Source organism: Elephantulus edwardii, unplaced genomic scaffold, assembly GCF_000299155.1.
Source record: "Elephantulus edwardii isolate Elephantulus edwardi_28Jun2011 unplaced genomic scaffold, EleEdw1.0 scaffold00032, whole genome shotgun sequence".
Lineage (NCBI taxonomy): Eukaryota > Metazoa > Chordata > Mammalia > Macroscelidea > Macroscelididae > Elephantulus > Elephantulus edwardii.
In genome coordinates, this window is record NW_006399782.1 from 11,142,111 (window position 1) to 11,148,151 (window position 6,041).

The 6,041-nt window shown below is 37.6% G+C and overlaps 1 pseudogene; it reads right to left on the reverse strand.

The window, feature by feature from the left end:
* Window positions 1-3,669: 3,669 nt before the first annotated feature.
* Window positions 3,670-4,530, reverse strand: LOC102866428 (annotated as a pseudogene).
* Between the last annotated feature and the right edge of the window lie 1,511 nt (window positions 4,531-6,041).

The window sequence follows — 6,041 nt, forward strand, 5'->3', positions numbered from 1 at the left end:
GTTGAGCCTCTACATCTTGTGGTTCCTAACCTTTATGTGATAATAGACAAAGTGCTAGTCAATATGCATTTTCTTTTAAGAACTACCTTCTCTCTGTAACTTGAATTTTGCCACTGTTAGAACCTCTACTTGGAATATTATTGCTTTTAATTTTTGACTCATGTACTTTTAACCTGTTAGTTAAATTTGTGTCTTCTAGGCTACAACAGTTCCATGATGCATCTTCAAGGATATAAACATGTATGACTAAGCACAATTGATAACAGTGCATCTAAATTCTAAAATCAATCTCCACAATAGTCTACGTGTTTCCTATTGTTAAAGGGGCCCTTTAAAGTAGTAAGAGAAGATCTTCACCCTGAAACCTACAGAGTCCCTTTTCAGCAGGAAGTGGCTAAGAGAATACACCGTCCCCTTTTCCTTATGAATCAGTGTGAAATCTCTCAGGAAGGAGTGATAGGGAATGGCAAAGGACACACTGACAAAGGAGATTAATCAGAATTGGTTTTGACAAGCACTATGGCAATGGGACAATTAAACCTGACTTTCAAGGGGGAAAAAAGAGGAACAAACTGGGGTGTGTGTGTAGAGAAAATAGTGCAACAATGAATGAATGGAAATCCAAAATCTCTGTAAATGTTCATTAAAATTAATAAATTTAATTTAAAAAAAGAAATGCTATGGGAGTTTTCCCATTTTTATTTACTGATTCCAGCCCTTTGTACATTTCATTATAATGCTTTGTTCTGTCTTCTTGAGCTGCTCTTTTAAATCATCTGTTCAACTCTTTTACTTTACTCTTTCTTCCTTTGCTTTTTGACTTCTTGACATTCTGGTAAAATGTTCAGAGTCTCTGTAACATATATTTTGGTCTTTTCTTTCTCCTCCATCTTTGTAATACTGTTTTTCTTTCTTCCTGGATGATAGATATCCTTGATGTCACCCCAAAACTCATTCTGTTTTTTATTAGTAGTATTTAATGTCTTAAGCCTATACTTGATAGAGTTTTTAAATTCAAGTGGGAAAGACTCAATGTCGTATTTTGGTTCTTGTGAACTAGTTTTCATTTTCTTCAGCTTCAATTTGGAATTGATGGTCTATACATTTTCTTAAGTAACTCAAAGGCTAAATAATAACTAATTTCCATAAAGATTAATTGTAATGTTACTTAGAAGATAAAAGGTAAAAAGAAATCGTAAACATTCCAGAAAGAAAACAGAGGATATCAATATAAGCTTAGACTGATAGCCAATTTTTCATTAAGAATGACAGATGTTGCACACCCATATTTATTGTGGCTTTGTTCACAATAGCAGGGAGTTGGAAACAACTTAAGTGCCCATCAACAAATGAATAGATAGAGAAGTTGTGGTATAGTCACACTATTGAATACTATGCTGCATTGACAAATAAGGAACTCATGCAATATTATTCAGAAGGGGTGGCCCTGGAGGACATTATGCTGAGTGAAGTATCCCAGTCACAAAAGGACAAATACTGCATGGTGCCACTGTTGTAAGACAGGACCGATATTGGGGTTGGGAAGAGACTGAGAAAGATGGGTTCAATAATGTATACTGCATTGAAAGAGGTGAGGGAGAAAACTGTTCAAAAGGGATGTGTGACTAAGTATGTGTGATTTTTGTCATGACAGGAGTCTGGAGTGAAGGCTACATGGTGGAGTGGACCTGGGGGAGAGTTTGTAAAACAATGAAAGAATTTTACTTTTCCAAGAGGGTAGTGTTCTGGGGGGGAGGTCTGAGAGGGGAGAAATGTGCAACAATGAATGAATGGAAATCCAAAGTCTCTGTAAATTTTTACTGAAATTAATAATAAATTTAAATTTAAAAAAAGAATGATAGATGCCACAAACAATGGAGAAAATAATCTTCAAAATGTAAAAGAATAAAACTTTTCATTTTTATTGTTAAATTTCAACTAAAGCACAATTCAAATAATAGAAAAAAGATCTTTTGAGGATCACAAAAAATGAGTATATATATATAATACATTTATATATATTTACATATATATATTTGTTGTTGTTATTGTTATGTGCAGTTGAGTCACCTGCAACTCATAGCAACCCTATGTAAAACAGCCCTAAATCCTGTTCTGCTCTGTCCTGTGCCAATCTTATTGTCTCTGACACACCTACCTATTACCCCAGTGACTGAATCAATCCATCTTATTGAGAATCTTCCTCTCTTGTGCTGTCCCTCCATCCTCTCAAGCATGATGTCTGTCCCCAAGGACTGATCCCGCCTTGCAACATGTCCAAAGTATGTCAGACGAAGCTTCAGAATCCTTGCCTCCAAGGAGCAGCGTGTCTCCACCCTCTCCAGGACAAACTTGTTTGTCCTCCTAGCAGTTCATGGCATGCATATTCAGTACTCTTCTCCAGCACCAAAGCTCAAAGGGATCAACTCTCTTTCTATCATCCCTTGTCATTGCCCAGCTTTCTGATGCATAGCAAATAATTGCAAAGACCATGGCCTGTATCAGGCTCACCTTAGTCTCCAGATTGACATCACTGCTCTTCGGCACTTTGGAGAGGTCTCTGACGGCTGACTTTTCCAATGCAATCTTCTTTTAAATTTCCTGGCTGTTGGTACCAAGAGTGTTGATGGTAAAGCCAAGCAAACTAAATCTGTTAACAATCTCAATCTCTTTACCATCTATCATGATGTTGCTAATTGGCCCAGTGGTGAGAATCTGTTTTCTTTTTTTTTTTTTCTAGAAAGTATCTTTATTTACAGTTATCTGAAACATGTTGATAAATTTTATAATTTTTATGTGCCTAATTTATGAATTATCAAAATTATAATCTCACCCTAAGAAACAAAAGCATCATACTGAAAGACTGATTTAAACTTTCATATTTACTGGAATAGTTGACATTTTTTTTTTAACAGTAGATGGTCATTTGGTAAAATTCTTAAAGAACTGTTAATGATTTATGATCTTAAGTATGCTTGCTTATGTTTTCTCTCTTGGCAGTATTCCAACATGTGGTGTACTCCCTCCTTTCTAAAAGTTGTATCATGTGTGAAACACTTTAGTTTGATAGCAGTTGGGTTTTTTTTTCCTTCAAAAACCAGAATTAAATATGCATTTTTAAAAAGTTGCAATAATAGCTTTATATATATTTGTAAACTATTGATATCTCAGTCTTTGATTTTTAAAATTCTGATCTCACTATTGTTTAAAGGTAAATTTATATAGCATATGAAGTTTTAATAAAGGTTAAAAGAAAGGAAAACTTTCCATTTTAAGATTTAAGGCTTCACAGAATAAAACCTTGCATTTAACCAGATAGGATACAGTCTTGCCCTGAAAGAAGCCAGGTGGAACTATTCATCTTTCAGTTTTTGACACCCATTTAAAAACAAACCTTACTACCTTATTAACATGAAATACTGTGAAATATACTCTCTTAGGAGAAAATGGAACATACACTCAAAAAGATACCACTAGGAATGAAATGGAAATGACTGATCTGTAGGATTTTTTTAAACCTTCATATTTGGTCAGCATAAATTTTATTTTTACATTTCCAGTAGTAACATTTAATTTTGAGGTTATCAAGCTAGAATAAAGTTTTCTAACTTAGTAATCTTGGATTTTCAGTCATAAAATGAAAGTAGAAATGCTAAGAATACTTGGAAATTAATTTTCATCTGTCATGTCTAATTCATCCTCATCCTCATCCACTTGTTGATCCTTTTTCAGTCGGTAGGTGGAGGATACCTGTCCGGTTCCAGGTACACACTTGGCTGACAGAGATTTCTGAAGAGGTGACTTTGAATTTGCTCTTACAATATCTAAACGAGATGAATAATCTGGTGGATACACAGTGTTTCGGAAAACCTCTAAATCTTCTTCCTCGTCAATCTTTTGTGTATTTTGGAAGGCAGCAGTGTAGACCTTTAAAGCTTTGCCGTGAAATAACATTTCAATAGTGATAAATTCTGAAAATATATTCTTTATGTCTTTTATCTTCTGTTTTTGCAAAGTTGTCAATTTTTTCCTCCAGGTGACGTGTTGTTTAGGTAGCATCCATTGTAGCTCTCTGTAATTCTGTTTCAGCCTGTGAAATAACATGTCTGTCAGATGGGTTTCGCTGACGTGTCCGTTCTAACTAGGTTAACTGCTTAGCTTCTCGATTCCTTGCTGTTAATGTGGCTTTGAGGTCGTCCCGCTTCATTTTTACAATGGTTCCGTAAGCTTTCAAAGGTTCAACTACTTTGGCTTCAATTCTTTCAACCTCTGCTTGTTGATAATCCTGAAGTTTGGCAAACTCATCAGCAAAGTTTTTCAGGCCCTGTCTTAATTGGGGGGGGTCTCTGTTGAGGCATACACGTTGATTTCATTCACCAGCAGGTCCGCTTTGTCTCGCAGTCTGGCAGTTTTGCGCACATACGCAGCAAAGATTTGGCACTGCTCTCCAAAATGCTTCTCCACATACGTGGCAGCATCTTGCAGTTGCCTGGTTTGAGCGTCCCGGTGCTCCAGGCTGCGCCTCATCATCTTGCCTCACGCTGGGCCGCGGACCCTGGGCGAACAGCGGGGCTCCGAGGGGCGTAGGCGTGCGCTGGGGCGCAAGCCGCCGCCCAATCTTTGTTTTCTTAATGTTGAGCTTCAATCCATACTGAAAGCTGCAGTCCTTGACCTTCTGCAACAAGTGCTTCCGGTCCTCCTCAGTTTCAGCAAGTAGGGTTGTGTGAACTGCATAATGCAGATTACTGATGAGTCTACATCCTGATGTCACATTTCTCCTCATAGAGCCTAGCCTCCCAGATAATCTGTTCCACATATAGATTGAAAAGATATAGAGATAGAACACATCCGTGGTGCACACCTTTCCCAATTTTGAACCATTCAGTGTTTCCTTGCTCTGTTCTAAAAACTGCCTGCAGGTCCAAGTATAGGTTTCACATAAGCACAATCAAGAGTTCTGGGATTCCCATTCTTCTCAGAGTCAGCCACAGTTTGTTGTGATCTACACAGTCAAATGTCTTTGCATAGTCAATGAAACACAGATAGATATTCTTCTGGTACTCTCTGCTTTCAGCCAAGATCCATCTGACATTAGCTATAATATCCGTAGTACTACAGCCTCTTCTAAACCCAGCCTGGACTTCCAGCAGTTCTCTGCTGGTGTGCTGTTCCAGTCGTTTTTGGATAATCTTTAGCAAAATCTTGCTTGCATGTGATATTAATGATAATTTCTATAATTTCCACACTCTCTTGGGTCACCTTTATTTGGAGTGGGAACAAATATTGATCTCTTCCAGTCAGTTGGCAATGTGGTTTTCCTCCAGAGGCTGAGTTGTTGGCACAACTTGGTGAGCACATCCAGGGAATTGTCTGTTTGTTGAAATATGTCAACTGGCATGCCATCAATTCCTGTGATAGAATCATTGTTTAAACAGCCATCTCTCCTACCTTGTTCCATTCTCAGACCACTGCCCTTCACCCTGCTCCCTGGCTAGCCCATGCTTTGGTGCTATGATGTCACCTACATTATCAACTCTTTCCCCTCCTTCTACATCTACTCTCCCTCACTTTTTTCTGACTTCAGTCTCCTTATATCCATGGAATAAACAACAGGCAATTGATTTCCCTTGGATGTTACCACACTGGCTTGGTCATCCATACTTAGAATTTCTGCTCCTTCCTTCTCTATCACAAGCAAACTGGGGAAACTAAAGATAGGAGGCACAGAAAAATGTTACTCTATTTCTAACTCACGTGCTGGAAACATGAGCAGAGAAATATAATAGAAAGGAATAGTGAGAATTCCAATTATTCCATGACTCACAACTTTAAAATCAATCTCTCTGTCTCTCTTTCTCTCTCTCTCTCTCTCTCTCTCTCTCTCATTGATACCAGGTGTGTGTGTGTGTGTGTGTGTGTGTGTCTAGGATAAAGAAAAAGTAAGAGAGAGCCACTGAGATTTTGAATTTTTTTAAAAATAGGTTCCCTTATGACATGTATTTCAAATCAGGAGCAGCTAGTGCAATAACACCTTACTTCTT